Below are 21434 nucleotides of genomic sequence, written 5' to 3' on the forward strand. Positions count from 1 at the left end.
ACCCACTTTTTTGCTACTTGCTACAGGATACCACTACCACCAATGCACAATTTACGGAGCATTTAATGTGTGCTGGAGACTATGCTAGATGTTTATCTCATTTAATCCTTACAAACAACTCCTGAGGCATTGTTACTATCAATAGTACTTTGCAGAGGGAAAAAAATTGAGGTTTGAAGGCAGTAACTGCCTTAGATCACATGTTCCTGAAAGACCTTGGAGCTAATAATTATATTCACATTTTTAAAGGGTTATAAAAACAAGGATATGCAACAGAGATCATACGTGTCCCACAAACCTAAAATATTTTACTATCTACTGTCTGGCACTTTACAAAAAAAGTTTACTAACCCACTGCCCTAGGTTATAGAGTTAAATAGTCTGATTCCAAAACTAATCCTCTAAACCAGGGCTTCTCAACCTCGGTTTGATTGACATTTTGGGCTGGAAAATTCTTTGTTATGGAAAGCTGTCCTGATCACTGTAGGATGTTTAATCACACTCTGATCTCTATCTACTAGCTGCCAGAAGCAGCACACCCTCCACCCGCCATGTGACAGATCAAAAATGTGTCCAGACATTGCCAAATGTACCCTGGCAGCAAAATCATCCCCGGTTGATAACCACTGCTCAAATGGTCTTTAAATTAGGGAATGTGTACCCCTAGGGCACGTGAAGATTTGTCAAGGAACATGTTGCAACAACATATATAATCCTAAGAAAAAGGCTTCCAGATCCCTGTACTTCCATTTAGTACTCCTCACTAAAACTGACCTCCCTGGGAATATGCCTGCAGTTCAGCTATCATACTGTTGTTTTTCCTCTTCCAAGCTCCTTTCAATCTTCCCACTTTACAAAACTTTACCAAAAATACCTCTCACTCATTCCTATTTTTACTATGGTGTATTCCCCAGAATGGAAAGGCATGGTACTATGAAACAGCCCAAAAAAGTCAGAGGTGTCAATTTCAACTGAGGCACCACTCCAACTATCAATCTCGTTAAGATATAAATTTCCACTAAACTTCCATTTTTCATATTTATTCTTTGTCAAAATCCATCAGGTATTACACTGTTCTGACCAACTATTACTACTTGTAATAATTCAATCCAGAAGAAAAATAACTCCTAGAGTTACAGTTAAAGGAAATTTTTAAAACTTAGTTTCAACTTACACAAATATTTTTATTAAAGACATGTATGACAGAATAAAAAGCTGTCAGGCATAAATAAATTAAGATAATATCCAGTGGGGGTGGGTAAAAATCAAAGTACAATTTCAAGAAAAAGGAACTGTGTAAAATACCACGTATTGGGCTTCCCTGGTGGCGCAGTGGTTGAGAGTCCGCCTGCCGATGCAGGGGACACGGGTTCGTGCCCCGGTCTGGGAAGATTCCACATGCCGCGGAGCGGCTGGGCCCGTGAGCCATGGGCGCTGAGCCTGCGCGCCCGGAGCCTGTGCTCCGCAACGGGAGAGGCCACAGCAGTGAGAGGCCCGCGTACGGGGAAAAAAAAAAAAACAAAAAAAACCCCATGTATTTTTAAAACTGATGGTGATGGCTATAAAAGTGCAATGTGATACTCCTTGAGATACAGTTGAGTGATGTATCAATTTTATATTGAAATGTCAGTATCTATACCACGTGGGAAACTGCGTCCTTTCCAACTACCTGAAAGTATGATGTAAAACATTATAAAACAACCTATCGTGTGCAAGGGGGATAGTTTTACAAAAATTATTTTGGGGGTTCGCAAGCAAATTAAAAACACTGTTCTAAAGCCACTCACTATTATATTGCAAACACAAAATAAACATGGTCTGTGGCGCTTAGAAGCACCGTAATTCACTACCTCTTATTAAGCTCTTTGGATGTGCTTGGCACTGTTCTACGCTCCATTTACTCCTCATATCCTTGGAGGTTTGATCTGATTTAGAAAATCTTTTACAAATATTGAGCAGCTTGCTCAAGAACTAGTAAATGAACTAGTAAATGGAAGAGACAGATTCAAAGAGACAGGCTCAATAGATATTTGTCAAGAAAATGAAATGAAATGTCTGATTCCAAAGCTAAACCTCCTGCTATGCTTACAAGTTAGAGTGAGGGAGGTGTGAAAGGTACTTGGAGTGCTTCATGGTAGACTTACCTCTTAAGCCTTAAAAAAACAGATAACATTTAAAGGCAGAAAGAAGGCACAATAAAGGAACCCTAGGTAGAAGCAGTATGACCTTGCATATATCTTTATTTCAAAGCTTATTTCACATAGTGTGCTGAAAGATTTCCTAAATAATGTGTCACTGAAGGAAATGGGAGAGCTATTCAAAGGGAAGGCAGGCATGTGTGTGCACACACGTGTGTGCATGGGGGTGGGGGTGTGTGATTCCATGGGTCAGCTGCTGCTGAACAGCCTTCCTTGCTGGGCATCTCTACTCTGAAGAGAAAAAAATTTAGCAGGGAGAAGAGCCTGTGTATCTTTCCCGTGAAATGCAGTTGGGAATCTCAACACAGAAAGAAAAAAGTCTGTACTAAAATATTATATTTTTATTTTGTCGTTGTTCTGGGATTTGCTTTATTATCAGTAGCCTCTGAGAAAATGCATTTCACTGGAATAGGACTATACGATGGTGACTTTAGAAAAAAACAATGTCTATCATATCCTTAACCATATTTAAGTGTTTATCAAGTGTCTTGAAAAGATAAAAGCTATTATTACATGATTTGACGCTTGAATTTTGAAAGTTGGGGACAGAAAAAGTCTTTGAAATGTCAATCTGAAGTATTAAATAAAACAGTACCTACACCACTATAACCATCTTCAATCACAACCAAAAGCTGTCTCCAGATACCAATGGCACATTTAAGTTATTTTTTAAACGTTCTAATAAAAGAAGTAAAATATATTTGTTTCAAATATAACCGTGTGTGCGCGCGCGCTTTAAAAAAAATACTGAGGAGCAAAGGTTAAATTCTGAACCAAACCCTTGGACTTAGTTCAATCCCATAAACACTGAAAGTAATAACAATCATGTTAACGGTCAACATTACTAGTAGTCTTTAATAATACAGCTACTCATCTCCCTAGAAGGAGCATCAGAAGTTGCTCTAATGCCCGCCCATCTGGCCCTTTACAAAACAAAACAAAAAAAAAAGGAGCGGGAATTTCTTCCAAAGACCTGTCTGTAACTGCCTCCTGTAGCATCCCACCCTACTCTGGCTTGCTAGAGGAACTACACACAATGACGTTTCAGAAAGCCCCACAGGTTAAGAGACGACACACATAAAAGCTTCCTATTTCAAACACGTTTCATGTAAAGTCACCAAATGAGGTCCTTTAATGTGAACGAGAGCGAATAAAAAAATAGTTCCATTTATAATGGGGGGGCTTTCTTATATTACCTTTTTTTGACTTGCTTTTGGAAATTTCAAAGAAAACTGCTGAATCCCTATATATTTAAGGCAACGTAATTTCACAGGCAACAACAACAATCTTGAAGGCAAATCCGTTAAATTACAATACACTAAGGCAAATCTCGAGCATTCTCAAGAGTCAGAGTAAAGCAATTCATTACAATTAGAGACTGCAGAACTGTGCCAGGCCTACGGGAACGCAATAATGCCGTGTCACGAACCTGCGCATTCCAAGAGAAACTTCTTCCAGACACAGAAATGAAGTCGGAGGGACCTGCTGCAGTGCTCAATCCCTAATAAACACGAACAATCGTATTCGAAGGAGTAAAATCGCGAGCTATCCGTTCCTAATGTTGACCTTTGTGGAAAGAAAGACTATCGAACTTTCACGAAGCTGTAAGCGCTGGGTGAGGGTGAATAATCGATTCTCAGAGCCAACATAAACACCGGGGGTGGGGCAGCAAAAACTGATCAATAGAGATGCGTCGGGAGGGCTGCGACCGAAGCGAGAAAGGCGGCGCTCTGCGACAAAACAGTAAATAGAGGAGAGGAAGTAGGGAGTGCGAAGGTTCCATAAACCTATGCGATGGGGGCTAACTAAGAACAACTTCTCAGACTATTCTCTCCCAAAATTGCTCCCTTCCCGGAAAGTTTCATCTCCCAGACTTGGATTCGGGGCCGCGGCCTTCTCGCCCGGCCAGCCCGCGGGCTCGGGACGCTCGCACAAACCCGCCCGCCTTGGAGGCCCGCGCAGGGGCGTCCCTCCCGCCGGCCGCAGCCCCACCTGTGCCTTCCAGACCTCGGGCGCTTCGGCACCGGCCGAAGAGCTCCCCGGCCGCAGCCCAGCGCCCGCTCCCTCAGACGCGGCACAGCCGCCGCCGAGCGCTCAGCCGGGACCAGCCCGCCGTTCCGCGGTTTCCTGCGCCCCGCACACTGGCGCCCGCACGCCGGAACTGACAAAGCCTCCGGAGCCGCGCCCCACGTCACGCTGCCGCGCCGCCCGGCCCGCCAGCCCGGCTCCCGCGTGACCCGAGCGCGAGCGCGCAGCCCGCGCAACTCGGCTTTCACGGGAGGCCCACTCGGGCTTTTGCCCGGGTGACTCGTCCCCGCCTGCCCAGCCTAAATTCTGTCCACTCTGACCTTCTCAATGGTCTCTGTGGAGACGTCAGTCCACTTCGAACCCCTGAGTCCCGTAAAACTCTAGGGCGAGAAAAGGCTGGAGGGCGGAAGGCCCGGAGACAACCACTTGAGCCAGCGGCTCAGCGCAGACCCCCAACCATGGTCTCCCGGCCACGTCGACGGCCCCGCGCTTGCGCAGTCTCTTGCTCTCCGCGGACCCCAGGCGGCTGGGGGGAGTGGGCGAGAGCGGTGGGCCGTGAGCGCTCTGACGGCTAGGGGGAGCCGTGTGCGCCAGAAGTCTGTAGCAGCACGGCAAAAAATGTTAAATTCCTGATTCCTAAGGTTAAATAGCAAGTGTGCCGATACCATTTATGATTATGGAAAGCTAACAGGGGAAGATCAGATTAAACATACTCTACTTTTCTTCAGAAGTTCTTTAAAAGTAGTAAGATAGCATAGCTGTGTGGACAGGGAATGCTACCTGCTTTTCCGGTCCTACAAGGATCAAGCCAGAGCAACAGCCCCTGCCCCCGCCCATAAGCCCTGAGGGGAGTTTAGGATGGAGAAAAATCGAAAGCGGTCTATGCTTTGGATACTGGCCCTAGATAGTAAAGATGCATATCTATGGAATAATGAGCCCAGACTCTTGCATCTTCCCATATAGAGAGAAGCACTAAGATCATGAACTTTAGACGTCTGTTCTTTGTGATTAGCGGTAATCTTTTGATGTTCTACCACAGTTTTAAAGCAAAAAAAAAAAAAAAAAAAAAAAAAAAACCCCAAAACCAAAACCAGAAAGCCCCACAGAACTCCTACATATCCTGGTTCCTCCCTTATCTCTTCAGAGCAGTTCCTCAGAGTTATCTGAGAGGCTGTGTCCCAGGCAACTGTCCTTAGTAAGAGCCCTGAATAAAACTTAATCTTGAAACTTTTAGGTTGTATGTTTTTCTTCAGTCAAAAGATGTCAGATTTTATACTCTTGAATAGACCTGCCTTAAAAAACTATATACATATGTATACATACATATATATGATGTGCCCTGAGCTCTTAAGACTAAGTGACTTTTTTAAGGATGGCAGAGACTTAATTCCAGATGAATTGTTACTCCCCTCAATCAAAATTAATTAATGATGGGGAATATTGGATGACTACTGGGGGGGAGGCTTTTAAATTTAAAATCTGGTAGTGCCACTTGGTAGTTCTCTGGAGTCTCAGAAAGATAACAGCCAGCCATCCCAAAGAGAAAAACCTCTAAGGGTTGTATACATTAACACAGTGGTTTTAGATGATTTTGCTCTTACACACCTTAAAAAGAATTCTGAAAAACTGTGACTCTGTACCTTCTCCCTCATTTTTAGATGGAGCATCAAAATTTTTCATCTCACTTAGAGAGTTGCAAGGGATGCAAATTGTTTTATTGTAAATTGACATTCTAAAATGAAACAGTTACGTAACTTTGAATTGTAGCCAGTGGAACCTAAATACCAGATAATTTTATATCCATCATCAGTTTTTAAAACTATATTAACAAGCTTTTCTTTAATAGGAGGAAATTTTACATCATTCCTTTTCTTCTTAAACTCATATCTCCATATCACTTGATGAAATTTTATCCCAATATTTATTTATTCTGGTTAGATATGGCCCCCCAAAATATAATCAATAAAAGAAAAAAAATGGTAAATTGTACATCATCAGAATTAAAACCATTTTCTCTTCAAAAGACACCATCAAGAAATTGAAAATACAACCTATAAACTATGAGAATATATTTTCAAATCATCATATTTTACATGTATTTCAAACATACAAAGAACACTTATAACCTAATAATTAACAAGATAAGTAATATAATTTTAAGTGGGCAAAAGATTTGAATAGGCAATTCTCTGAAGACATACAAATATCCAGAAAGCACATGAAAAGATTCTCAGTGTCATTAGTCTTTAGGGAAATGCAAATCAAAAACACAGTGAGATGTCATTACTTACCCACTAGAATGTTTGTAATAAACAAGATAGATATTAACTGGTGTTGTACAAAGATGTGGAGAAATTCAAACCCTCATGCATTACTGGTAGCAATGTAAAATGATGCAGTCACTTTTTGATAAACAATTTGTTTCTTGAAAAGTTATACATAGACTTGCTATATGACCTAGCAACTCCTCTCATAGGTGGGACTGTGTAGACATATGTTTTCATTTTACTTGGTTCAAAACATCAAGTGATGATGCTGTTATAAAACTCTTTTCACTCCTATTTATTTAGTTTGTTTAGGTGGATAGAGTTTCTCAGTTTTCACATCTATAAATATTAAAATTGAAATAGAATGGATGCTGAATTCTGTCTTGTTCTGGAAATAGAGTACATATAATACAAACAATAATACAAATACTTGTATACACAAAGTGCACAAGTGTACTTGATAGAGATGTTCATAGCAACATCATTTAAAACAGGCAAAAAGTGAAAATAATCCAAATATCAATCAACCAATGAAAGGATCTTTGAAAATGTGGTATGTCCATACAATGGAATATTGCTCTATCCCCAAAATGAATGAAATAGTGATATATACCACAACATGGATGAACCTCAAAAACACTATGCTCGGTGAAAGAAGCCAGACAAAGATATATATTTCTGTTTCAATGATTTTTTTTTTAAAGAGACAGAAAGTAGATTATTGGTTGCCTAGGTCTGGAGTTAGTAATGGAATCGACTGTAAATGGGCACAAGGTTTTCTTTTTAGGGTGATGAAAATGTTCTAAAATTAGATTGTGATGATGGTTGTACAGCTCTGTAAGTATAATAGAATTCATTGAATTGCACACTTAAAATGAGTGAATTTTATGATATATAAATTATATTTTAAACAGTTTAAAAAATATCTCCTGCATTGACTATGATAATTATTTATATGTATTCTACATTTGGATAAATATTTATTGAAGAAACAGTACATATTTATTGGAAATATATCTTGATGAGGTGAAAGCAACTCTTTTTCTCAATTAATTCATCTATTTGCAGATGATTATCATTTATTTCTAGAATGGGACAGAATTCAGCATCAATTCTATTCTATTTTTAATATTTAAAAATGTAAAGCCTGAGGAACTCTGTCCACATTAAAAAAAAACAGAAGTAACAGAAGGAATTTTATAAGTGCATTGTCACTCAATTCTTCGAACTACTTCCAAATCATATGCCCTGAATCACTTTACAATATATCATTCAAATTTGTTTTTTAATCCAATAGATCCTTCTTCCATTCTTTTTTAAATTAAAGAATTGGAAATCACTTGATTGCAAAAATATCTGTCACCAAGTGGGTATAGTTATTTACTTCCTCAGTTTCTGGGAAGAACACCAAAAAGACTTTACTAAGATTGACCATCTGGTACCACTGAGGCCCCAGCATCCTTAGTGGTGCCACACTCAAGGTAGTGACTGCATCCCGCTAGTGGTGGCTGGGCACAAGAAGGGAGCCTCCACCTCTCTGCCACACACCCAGAACTTAGCTTCAGCAATAGGTCGCTGGAGGCAGGAGGAGATATGCTGGTGCCCTGCCCCTCCCAGGCAAACAGCCCTCCCACTGCTAGCTGTGGCACAAGGGAGCCCTGTGTTCTGTGCTGTACCAGTCTGGAGAGGAGTTTCTGCCTCGCTGAGCTGGGAGGGTAGAGGGAGGGAATGGCTCTTGCTAATACCACAGACTCTCACTGTTCTTACGGAGTTTTAGATCTTTTGAGGAGTGGTCTGCAGAGCGCGTCATGCTGTTATGCCAGAATTGGAATTCTCAATAAGCTGTTTTAATCGTCTTACTGAAACTGCACAAAAATCTAAAATCATGTTGAAGTTTTCATCTCTGTGTTTTATCCTCTATAACTTGATTAATTTGGCACCCCCTGGAAAACATTACCCCTGTATTTTAAATGATCACCATAATGTGTGTTACTTGGTTAATTGTCAGGCTCCTTTACTTGCGTAGGCTCCTTCCAAGGCAGCCCTTGAAATGTGCTCACTTATATGTTTCAGTAAAACTCACAGAAAGAAAAAAGATTTTATCAACAATCAGTTAAGACTGCTGACTCTTTACACTTGAATTCCCTTCCTGTCCTTGGTGTTGACATGGCTGTAGCACTTCTGGGATGTGGGTAAGGAGAAGTTGAGTTGGTTGTACATATAATTATGAGATATGTTTATAGTCAATTCTGTGTATGATTAAATTATCGCTAGCCATCCTGTTGTAGTACTGACTTCCAGGAAAATTCCTGCTCTGCTGGCTTACCTGTTGCCCTAACATAAAGATGCCAGCTCAGGGTCATATTGCTCTGTGAATGTATCCTACAGCACACTGCATCAAAAGACAGGTGGAGGAGAAACAGCGTTTGAAATACATGGGGCCAGAAGCTAATCTATTTAAAATTATTCCAGTCATCAGACTTGTAAAAGTATAAGCAAATAATTTCGGTCTCATCAATGACTAGTCAGAAACCTATATTAGTAGCTCTTATAAACTTGACAATTGTAAAAAATTATGACAGTATCAATATTGAATTGTGAAGATGAAATAACTTTCCTTTACTATATTTTTAAAACTTATCCTAATAAACCATGCCCGAGGAAAAAAACGAATTCTCTATTTTTTTTATGGAACGTATTACAAAATCATTTTCATATGAAGAAGTAATGAGTATAGAGCCAAGAAAAGAAAAAAAGAATCACGAGATATGTTAAATACTTAATAAAAGATTTATATTATTTTTTCCGGATTTTGTGATGTCTGGACAATTTGTCAGCTTTTTCAAATTTGTAATTTTGGTGTAAAATTTGTAATTTTGGTGATTTATTTTTCATATTCTTAATAAATACTCACCTTTGTTCCTAATTTTGTTTTTTCTTACAGAAGTCCACCCAAATTATAAAAACAGCAAGCATCACATAACTGGATCTTCCCCTGCTCCTAAGGCTGAAGAGGTACTTGAGATTAGCAGAAAATAATTGTTTTTATTTTATTATATCTTGCTGAGATAAAAATAAAAAGGGTCAGAGAGTCAAAACAGACTGATGAGAATCAGAGCTTTTATCTAGTATTAAACTTTACTATTATAATAATTTAAAAGAATACAAGTGACTATGAGACACAAGCAAATAATGGAGATTTCCGAAACCACCAACCCAGTCCCCCGGGTTTTCCCACATCACCTAGGAACACACCCCCGGGGCCCAGATCTACCCTTTGAGATCACCAAGTAAGGTATGCCAGGTATCACATAAAGGGAACTATTTCCGTTACGAACTATCTCAAGTTTATACTTAGATAATTATATGGCTGACACTGACATTGCCCAGTGGGCCATTCCATGGACAGCCATAAATTCCAGGTTTACTTACCTTAAACCATCTGCACGTACCATTTCATAGGCGGGACTTTCCACTGTCTTTGCACCACCGTATACCTTGGCCCAATTAGCATGTTTGCATGATTTGATTTGGTCATTTTCACCTGGGCATCCAAAGTTAGAAACAATTGGCAGCTAGAAGCAATTCTAGCTGCTAATACATAACTTCTAATTGATTTCCCCTGTCTTTTGTTCTCACCAGATTCTTCTCAAAAGTCATGCATTCTCGGGGGATTTCCCTGGTGGTGCAGTGGTTAAGACTCCATGTTCCTGATGCAGGGGGCCTGGGTTGGATTCCCGGTCAGGGAAGTAGATCCCACATGCACGCTGCAGCCGAGCGTTCTCATGCCGCAACTAAGAGTTTGCATGCCACAACTAAGGAGCCCACCTGTCACAACTAAGACCCAGCACAACCAAAATAAATAAATAAATGTTAAAAAAAAAAAGTCATTCATTCTCTAACAATAGTGAAGAATTGGAAGAGGCAGGTGAGGTCTTTAAATGAAACTACCATTTTTTTCACACACTCTACACTATATCTGATTTAATAACATCCCCCCCGCCCCCGCCAAATACTCCTCCTTTTCTAAGGCCTTTACCTGAAATATGGATGTCTAAGACAGGGAAAGATGGGAAGCCCTAAGGTTGGTTTAGGATGGTTTAAAGGCGATTTCTCCTCAAAGAGTATTTTGACTTGTCCTTTTATTTGGCATTCTTGAGATTTTTACACGCTGGGCAATGCCGGAATAAGATTTGGGGAGGTGAGAGCTGTGTGTTTTTTTATGCAAAGTAGGAGGAGTTTGTTTTGTTTTGTTGAGAAGTTCTAATATGAAAGTTTGATATAAAAGTAGGAAAAGAGATGTTAGGAAATAACACATAAGAAATTAAAATCTGGAAATTGATTATCTGGAGACTCCTTTATCCTTGTAAAGTCTTTGTGTGCCTCGAGTGGTGTGCCTGCCCCACTTTAAAGATGGTGATACATATCATGTACTTGTAGCTGAGTGCCTAGGACCACTAGTTCTGGAATCCGAGTGCCTGGGCTGAAAGCAACCTTCATGTCACAGTTGTTATTACTTAATCACTCTGAGCCTGTTTTCTCATCTGTAATATGGAGGTTTGATAATAGGACCTACCTCAGAGGGTAGTTATCTAAAGTAACTGAAATAACTTATTTATAGTTGTGCTCAATAAATATATATATATTTTTTCTTTTTGCGGTACGCGGGCCTCTCACTGTCGTGGCCTCTCCCGTTGTGGAGCACAGGCTCTGGACGCACAGGCTCAGCGGCCATGGCTCACGGGCCTAGCCGCTCCGCGGCATGTGGGATCCTCCCGGACTGGGGCACGAACCCGTGTCCCCTGTATCAGCAGGCAGACTCTCAACCACTGCGCCACCAGGGAAGCCCTGAATAATTTTTTAAAATGTAATTTTATCTTCATTAAGAGTGAAGTTATTTTCTTTCAATCAAGAATTTGTTTCAGAGGGAAGGAAGGAAGGAAGGAAGGAAGGAAGGAAGACCTGGAGGGAAAGAGAGGCAGGGAAGGAAAAGAGGGAGAATAGGGATCGGGGAAGGTAGTGTTGGAAAGGGGGAAAGTTAAATAGAATTTTAGGAAAATCACTTAGGTATAAATTCTAAAAAAAAAAAAAAAAAAGGGAAATGTGAATACTATTTTAACTCTGTCACAGTGCCACTAATAAAAGCAATAATATTACATAGAATTATTTTGATAACACAAGTGTTCTCAGAAGGAAAATCTATCGATACTTGTTAGTGAATTTTAGGAATGATGTATGCCTATTTAAGTATTTAGGCATGTCATAGCCACTATAATTACAATTCCTGGGTGATAATGTAAAAGACTTAAGTAGAAGCCAGCATTTTAGTTGGATGAATGTGCTAAAAGTTTTATAAATTATAATAGATTCAATTTCATCCAGGTTGTCCAGCTTGTTTTATCCACATGCTGAAAATATATTGTATTTTTCTCTTCATCTATTATATGATATTGTCAAGGGGGTTAGAAAACCCAAAGAGTGTATCACATAATTATGAATATCATTAAAAGGAAAAGTGTCCAAATTACTTTAGACATGAAGTGAGTTAGTTATTAGTGCATCCTTCTCATGAACTGATCTAGCTTATCACTGGTGATATAACCTAATTGGTCCAAGCTCATGTTGAAATCAATAGGATGACTCAGTATAAAATAAAACTCCTGGTAAGTGCATTATGTTGAGGACTAATGTGATAATATTCTAAAAGTTCTACATGAGGCTAGGTCTATGATATTATATTTTCCTTTGTTAAACTGTTCATCTATGAAAAGCATGCATTTGATGAAAGATCAATAACTGTGATGTTCTTAGTACAGTATAATTTTCCTCTTGCAGACCAAATAGTGGGTGATGGACAAATGCATCATTTTAAAAATTGAATAATAAGTAAATAAAAGTAATTTCTTACCCATAGAGTTAGAGATACATATGTAGTCTTTGTAAATTCCATATTTCCATATAAAGTATACAGTCTGTTCTTTAGCAAATACATAAATAGCCTTTAAAAAAATCTATTAATTAAACTAGGGAAAACAATTCCTTTAACATTTCTTACTAACCTGATTTGGCTTAGTTCTGGTCAAATTGATACTTTTTATATTATAAAGAGGCTAATGACTTGCTCAGTAAACTACCTTATTTCCTATATACTTGTACTCATATTAGGTGGAGTTTAACACCAGACACGAAAGGTCTTATTCTGCCTGGCTTCAGGAAACATAAGCCACTTATAGTCAAGGTGAGTCCCAGAGGACACAGGCAAATGAGACGAATAAATGAAAGAATACTCACAGCATTTTGTAATACTGTTACTGTATTAGAAATGAGCAAAGATTGGCAACAAGTGGAGTGAGGAATGAGAAGCAGTGCACACTGAGAAGAGAGAAGACAGGCAACCTGGTACATTGACAAAAAACTCAGAAGAAAAAAGTTGCCTCCTTTTGCATTTGAAGCTGTTTTTGCTATTGTGATGTACGAAGGCTAAATTTCCTCAGTCCTTTAGTGCAGTTTGCCCAAAAATCCATTGTGTTTTGTTTTTGTTTAATTTGGGCTAGAAATTTTGGAAAGAGCCTCAGTATGTCTTGCTTACATGGTCCAGAAGAAGATAAATATGCGAATGACGCTGAACTGAACTAAATTAGGGAAAGCAAAGGCTCAGAAACAGGGTGTCCTTAAGACTGTAACCCCTTGGGAATGTCTGGACATTTGGATGAGAGCATCAGATTTTCTACAAGAGGTGGAGATGGAGACTCAAAGAAAATGGCAATGCCCTTCAGTCAAAGACTAGCAAGAATACACCTGAAATCTGAATTTCTGTTTCAACACTGCTTGACTTTTTGTAGGAGAAACCTGTAAGTGGAATGTGAAAGAACCCCTTGATAAAACAGCAAAGCAGTTTCATTTTCTGCATTATTAAAATGGTGATTATATTTACGTATCCCATGTATACTTGTAAAGGTTTTCCAAGTTCTGTGTAATTAGGGATTACAAGCATCAAGGGAAGAGGATATCTTTAGTGCTGGTTGGCTAGTTAGACGTGGCTCCCTTCCCCTTCTTGAGTATATCACCTATGGGGAAGCTAAGAAGAAAAATATGTGATGAATTGCTGGTAAAAACCACTGAACACCAGGAATTCATTGTTGGACAGCCTCGATTGTCTTGGGGGGATTCCCCTTCCAGAACAGCTAATTCTTTTCTGGCATATTCAGGCAATTTGGATAGAAAGATCTAGGTCCAGAAATTCCATTCTCAGCACTCTCCGTACTTGGGGCTGACGCATCCCAGCCTGATGGTCCCCAAAACTGATGTTACAGCAGATGACACAATACTTGACACAGATCTGAATGCATCAGTTCATAGAGAGTTCAGAAGCAGAGATGCTATTCATGGAAAAAAAAAGAAAAGTCTGCTATTTTATGAAACTTTGCAAAAATACACCAAGGGTTACATTTTACAGTTAAAAATTTCAAACAGTTCTCTCCAGAAATTCTTTCTTTGTTGTTCAGTCATATTTATTTCCTGAACAGTCTGTGTTTCTTAGTCTTTTTTGCATGTTTGGATTGCTAACTGATGATGTTGCTTTAAAAATAAAGTCTCTTTTCCTAAAGTAATACAAACTTTAAGCAATATTATTTTCCTAATAGAGCTACAAATACTTGGTGCCATAACTAATATATGAAGATGAGAAATCTAATAAATTTGAATTTATTTTTTTCTAGAGTCCCAGTTTGTCTGGAACACTTAAGTATTGTTATTACCAACAAAAAAAGTTATTGGCTATTAAAAAAATCACATTCAGGACAGAAGTAGATCTTGAGAATGCCTATTTCTTTTAAAAGCCAGTTCTGCCATCCAAAAAATTTATTTATTTTAATTTACATATAGACAAGTCCCGTGGTGTCAAAACACAGCATAACTAAGCATCACTGAACTTTATTTAGTCGCAAGGCTTGATTGTAACAGTGGGGTGCTTCTTATGCAGTTCTGAAGTGACAGAAATTAAAATGCTAACAAAATCAAGTTTAAAACAGCCCACAGAAAACTGTGTATATACTAAGCCTACTCTCAGAGTCTCTAAATTACTCCATCAGAGTAAGTTAAGTAAGGACTTTTGGAATTTGTTTAATTCTTTTAGATAAAAAGTTTGTATTAAATTTTTTGAAAAAATAAATTTGGGGCGATAGTAATAAATAGCATTTTTGTGAAGCCCAACTCTGTGGAAGGTCCTCTGCTGGCCATTTTATTTCAACCCCACCTCCCCAACAATGAATCAACAAGGAGGCAATTGTCAGATGAAGAAATGAAAGCTCAGAAGGTTTATGTAATGTATTCTAAACCACACAGCAAGTATCTGACAAAGTCAAGATTCCCAAAGATTTTCAGAATTATTTTGTTGAAATTAACATTTTGTTGAATAACTACTACTGTATGTCCAGTATGAGTAGTTTCCATATAATATCTTTGAATTCCTCCAAAAGCCATATGGAATGAGGTTTATTTACATTCAGTAACATGATCAAAATCTCATGGCTAGTAAGTGGTAGAGCTATAATTTTTTTTTCTTTTTTTTTTTTTTTGCGGTATGCGGGCCTCTCACTGTTGTGGCCTCTCCCGTTGTGGAGCACAGGCTCAGCGGCCATGGCTCACGGGTCCAGCCGCTCTGCAGCATGTGGGATCTTCCCGGACCGGGGCACGAACCCGCGTCCCCTGCATCGGCAGGTGGACTGTCAACCACTGCGCCACCAGAGAAGCCCTAGACCTATAATTTAAACTGGAATCTTTGACTTTAAAACGTCAGCATTTCCTACTATAACACAGCGTCCTGTTGGTTATCTAGTTCCCAAGAGGTGACATCCTTTGGAAGAATCTGAAACATCCTACTAAAGAAAATTTTACCAAGACTAGAAATTTGGTGGTTTCTTCGATTTAGTTCCAAAAATAAACATATACTTGAATCATGAACTCTCAAATGGGCTCATGTTAGAATCCTTACCACTATTACCTGCTACCTACATAAACTTGGGCAATTTACCCTCAAAGCTTCAGTTCTCACCTTTATGTAATTGGGATAACAATAACTACTTTGGAGGACTGTGCTAGCCATCAAATAAGATAATGTACGCAACACTCTGTACCCTACAAAGAGGCAGCAGTTTGGAGTGGTTAAGAGCAGAGACCCTAAAACCAGCTGCCTGAGTTCAAGTTCTGAGTCTGTCATGTTGGCTCTGTGATCTTAGGCAAATTTACTTTACCCATCTGTATCACCATTTCCTCACTGGTAAAACGAGGTAATGATAATAACTGCTTCATGGGTTAGTATGTGTAAAGTGCTTAGGAAAAATTGTTCCATTAAATTAAATGTGCCTGGCATACTGTAAGCACTATTTAAGACGCTGTTAAATTTTAAAAATACATTGAACATAGTAGATGCTGAATATGTAGATGCAGAGTAGCTACTTTGCAGTTACTTGGGTGATTTGAATATTATATATATATAAAATATTATAATGGGACTTCCCTGGTGGTCCAGTGGTTAAGAATCTGCCTTCTAATGCAGGGGACTCGGGTTCGATCCCTGCTCGGAGAACTAAGATCCCACATGCTGCAGGGCAACTAAGCCCGTGTGCCACAACTACTGAGCATGTGAGCCACAACTAGAGAGCCTGAGCCACAGCTAGAGAGAGAAGCCCGCACACCGCAATGAAAGATCCCGCACGCCACGACAAAGATCCCGCGTGCCACAACTGAGACTCAATGCAGCCAAAAATAAATAAGTAAATAAATAAATAAATATTAGAAAAAGCAAATTTTAAAATGTTACAATATATAATACATATTATAATATTACATATATTATATATTTAATATATATATTATATTAAATTAACATTAATTAACATTAACATTTTTGATCTTTGGAGAAGATTCCTTTATTGCTATTAAAGGAACATGTAAAACTAAACCAGCAGCCCCAGAATGATTAGTCTTGTAGCTACCTTAATAAGTTCCCTGGAGTTGGGGAGTGGGGAGGAGAGGTGGAGAGGAAGGAATTAAGCATATTTTTCAGATTTGGGGGTTAAGCAACTGATTGTGCCTCTAAGTGCTATTTACTGAGATGGGAGACACTGGAGAAGGACTGCACACAAGAGAACGAACAACTGTTTAGTGTCTCCCAGGTACCGAGCATTGTGCTAGGCACTTTGTATACATATTGCATCATTTCACTCTCAGCATCACCCTATGGGTATTACTCTCTCCATTTTATAGACCTGTGAAAATCTTTGAAGAAGTGAGTTGTGCCATACAGGCAAGTGAATCAACTTGTCAAATAAAAGAGTTTTTTACGTGAAGTGGTAAGAATCCCCCACCCCACCCCACAACCTCCTCCCCTGCCCTTAAGTTCTGAAATTTACATTTATATTTATTTTGTTGTGTTGGAATAGTCACTACTGAAACCCAAAGAGACCCTTTCCTATTATCCCTGTAGTCCTTTATTTAATACCTCCATAGACAAAGAAACTTTTGAGATGTGATGCAGGCTATAAAACTTCAGTAATAACTTGGAAATCTGTAGTTAGATTACTCTGCTCAGAAATGTCATGGGAGTTGCTGTATTTCTCTAATACTTGCTTTAGGCACAGACATACTAACATGGAGCTAAAATTCACCGTGTAATAATATTGCACATTCACTTAGTAATGTTACCTGTATCAATTTCAACATTAATATAATGTAATTGGTTGCAGCTGAAAGCAAATCAAAGTATATGTTTCTACTCCAATCTTCTGAATAATGCATGCCATCTGCATTACCTCAAACATTTGGGAACAAAATGCATTAAAGTAAGCAGAACCTCAAATGGTCAAAAGAATTTGTCTTTCTGAGGGTGATACTTCTTAACTTTCTAACAAAAAAGACATCCTGAATCAGAACCCTGATGTTTTCAAACAAAAGCACCACTAGAGGAAATTGTCCTTCGTTTTAAAAATTTATTATAGTGCAAATATTAGGTAGAACCACACGAAGCACTGATACAAGCACTTTCATATGGTTCCACCTAATAGATCATAAAGAGTATAGTTCATAAATCTCAGGGAACATTAACTCCCATAGTTATTTTTTAAATCCTTGCATCCTTCAAAAGTCCTCTTTCATTCTGATGGAAAACCAAAACTGAAAGCTTTCTAAACTTTACTATTTATTGCTACTATTTACTTTTTAAATTATATTACAATATTCTTATAATCAAGCTATACTGATTACAATAGATATATTTACAATCAATATATTTGTTCTTTGATTTTAAGATCAATTCTTGATATCATGAATATCAGTAATAACTATATTTTATGCTGTGTGATGCTCCACGGTGTCAGCATGCTTGGGCAGATATCACCTTGTGCGGTCCCTACGACCCTTCATTTTAGGTGGCTGTTATTATCACTCCAGCCCTCACAGCAGACGCGTGGCAAATACTACCCACATCTTAGGGAAGAGGAAACAGAGGCTCAGTGAGGTGACCTGCCATGAAGGGGCTTGGCTAACCCAGATCTCAGGAGTCATAGCTCCTGAGTGCAATATATTTGCTACTTCTCTGTTAAACAACCTGTCCAGCAGTGACTCAGTTATTGGGGGAAAAAAAATGGATTCCAACACCACAGTCTGAAGGAGGCACTGCTGTCAGACAGGACACATCCCAGGATGTAGAATCCCTGACTCCTCTCTCCCCTCTGGGCTCTTTCTGTGCTCCAGCCCCCTTCGGGCAGCTTCCCCACCAAAGTCAAGAGGAAGCTCATGGCCATGGCCAGGTGGAAGCTGCAGGGGCCATAGGGGGAGCCCTTCCCTTGCCCACAGGGGTTGCCTGGTGCCTGACAATGCTCCAGAGCCTGCTGCCTCTCAGCTGCTAACCCAAAGTCAGCAGCAGGAAAGCAGACCATAATGTGGAAGAGGAAGACTTTTTTTGAAAATGTGATTTTGTTCCTGGGGAATTTAAAAATTAATTTTATTCCCACTGCTCTTTTTGTGTATGGGAGGTTATCTTCCCATGTGCTGGCGCGAAGTGACCTCTTTATTAATTTTCTGGTGATGATTATGAAGGTGGTAGAAGGGCAGGATTGGCTGGACCAGGGCTCTGCATTCTTCAATGTGCATACACGTCCTCTGAAGGCTTTAAAAAACAGATTCAGATTCCATAGGTCTGGGGTGGGGCCTGAGATTCTGCATTTCTGGCAAGCCCCCAGGGAATGCCAGTGGTTCTGGTCCACAGACCACATTTTGAGTAGCACGGCACTAAATCACTTCAAACGATCCTTATATCCTGAAGGATCTATGAGAACAGGCTACATCTAAAGATTATTAATGATTTTTATGTTTTCTGGAAGCAACAACAACCAAAAAGAAAAACTAGCTGATTTTACTTTTCCTTTGTTAATTTTTCTATGGAAGTGTCTGAATGCAATAGAATTCTTTTTCCTAGTGTCTGGGAATAAACCAGGTGTTGGGTCGAACAGGTGTTTCTCTCTTAGATACCCAGAGCCACAGAGAAATGCAGGGGCTACTTCCTCTTGTTTCAACCCCTCCTAGAATTTTCCCTTCTAGTCTTCTCTGCCTCTGCCTGATTCTTTTCTTTGTTCCTGTAAAGATTTAGGGTTGTTATTGGCTGGAGACCGACTGTAGCAGGAATGTCACAGTTGTTTTAGCTTGTGCAGTTGGCTGCATTCTTTTGAAATTAGCCTGCAATTAGATCGCTGCTCAAGAGAAGCATGAAATACCAGCACACAATATCTTACTCCAAGTTATCCAGCAACTTTGGGTCAGCCCTGTCTAGATGGGCATGTCCAGGGCTATCCACAGTGATTCTGCTGCAGCCTCGTTTTTAAAAAATAAAAAACTTTTTTATTTTGAAATAAAGACAAAGATGCAAAAATACTGGTTTGTGGACTCTTCACCCAGCTTTCCCCCAAAATAACATCTTACATAACCATAGTACTTTATCAAAAATGAAATTTATACCAGTACAGTACTATGAACTCAACTACAGACCTTACTTGGATTTCACCAGTTTTTACATGCACTCTTATGGGGGGAAGGGCAGTGTACAGTACTATGAAATTATATAGATTCATGTAACCACCATCACAATCTGACTCATTGTTAAATATTGGTATCCCTCAGAATTTTGTTCCGAGCCCTTTCCAGTTTTCATTTTTCACATGCTCCCTGGACCTTCTCATCCATAATTGTGACGTTAACTGTCTTTTGTATTTGGATAATTTTCAAATTGATAACCCTAACCTCTCTCTTGAGCTCCCTACCTAACCATTTCATGGCCTACTTCTGGACTCTCACTCAATGTTTTATCTGCACTTTAAACTTCACCATATCCAAAACTGAACCAGTATTCCTTCATTTTAAAATGCAATAGTCCCTATATGGGCAGATAGCACCCTGTAGCCCAGCCAGAACACCCAGGGATCAGGCTAGATGCATCCATCATCCATGTTCCACCTCCACATAATAAAAGCAGTTGACACTCCTATGGCAGGTACCAACCAAAACTGATTAGCTTATTTCATCCTGAGAGCAATCCTAAGCCTTGTCGGAAATGTCTCCAAGCTTCCTGAGGCCTGAAACTTGTACGGTTTTAGGGGTTCTTGTAAAGTAAAAGGACAAAAAAGTGTAAGCATCAAGAAACGCTGCAATATGGTACAACATGGATGAACCCTGAAGAAAGACATTATTATGCTAAGTGGAATGAACCAGTCACAGAAGGACAAATACTGCATGATTCCACTGATATGAGATACCTGAGATAGTCAAACTCATAGAATCAGAGAGTAGAATGACGGTTACAAGGGGCTGGCAGGAGGGGGAAATGGGGAGGTGCTAATCAACAGGTATAAAGTTTCAATTATGCAAGATGAGTAAATTCTAAAGATCGGCTGTAGAACATTGTGCCTATATGGTTAACAGTACTGTATTGTACACTTAAAATTTTGTTAAGAGGATAGATCTCATGTTAAGTGTTCTTACCACAAGAAAATAAAATTTAAAAAAAAGAAAGAAAATTACAAATACCAAAATTAGTACTTACAAAGTAAATACTTGGACTGGTGCAAGTGAGGGGTCCTGAAAACTGACCTTCATTAGTTGTTTCATGATGAATCCCCCTTTGAGGCAGTTGCTATTATTATTTGCACTTTACAGACAAAAGCTGAGGAACAGAAAGGCTGCACAATTAACTTGACCAGGGTCCTCATGTCGTGGGAGGTCTCATCACCTCTTGGCCTCCTACGTGATCTCCCAGCCACTAACCAAGCCCCTTCAGTGCATTTTCCATGCTGACCCTAAGTGGACCTGTGCATGGTCCAGGTCTCTCTCCTGACTGGAAGCTGTACCTAGTTCCCTATTACCTTTAGGCTTAGTGCTAAACTCTTCCGGGCTGTCTTGCACTTGATGTTTTGTGATGCTGAACTGATAGTGACTCGCTCCATACTCCAAGCTTCCAACTCCTTTCCACTTGCCCTTCCCTCTCCCATGCCCTCTACTATCTATCAATGCTCTTTATCATTTTTTCCAAAGTAGAAATAATAGCATTATTAGTTATTTTTAGCCTATAGGAGTAATACATAGTTTTAAAAAAATTTAAATTATACAGTACAGGGACTTCCCTGGTGGCACAGTGGTTAAGAATCCTCCTGCCAATGCAGGGGACATGGGTTTGAGCCCTGGTCCGGGAAGATCCCACATGCCACGGAGCAACTAAGCCCAAGCGCCACAATTACTGAGCCTGCACTCTAGAGCCCATGAGCCACAACTACTGAGCCCTCGTGTCACCACTACTGAAGCCCACGCGTAGAACCCGTGCTCCGCAACAAGAGAAGCCACTGCGATGAGAAGCCCGCTCACCGTGACAAAGAGTAGCCCCCGCTCACCACAACTA

General features: G+C 39.5%; 1 protein-coding gene across 7 annotated transcripts in view; it reads right to left on the reverse strand.

Moving 5' to 3' along the window:
* SPART (spartin) overlaps positions 1-4707 on the reverse strand; it is a 41316-nt gene extending 36609 nt beyond the window's left edge. For 5 of the 7 annotated variants that reach the window (XR_009536756.1, XR_009536757.1, XM_060129125.1 and 2 more), the window contains exon 1: positions 4191-4347. The gene's annotated coding sequence lies outside the window, so the exon portion shown is untranslated. Of the gene's footprint in view, positions 1-4190; positions 4348-4546 lie in introns of those variants that run through there. The other 2 variants (XM_060129120.1, XM_060129122.1) reach the window with 2 other exon arrangements.
* Between the last annotated feature and the right edge of the window lie 16727 nt (positions 4708-21434).

The sequence above is a fragment of the Lagenorhynchus albirostris genome, chromosome 18 (genome assembly GCF_949774975.1).
Source record: "Lagenorhynchus albirostris chromosome 18, mLagAlb1.1, whole genome shotgun sequence".
Classification (NCBI taxonomy): Eukaryota; Metazoa; Chordata; class Mammalia; order Artiodactyla; family Delphinidae; genus Lagenorhynchus; species Lagenorhynchus albirostris.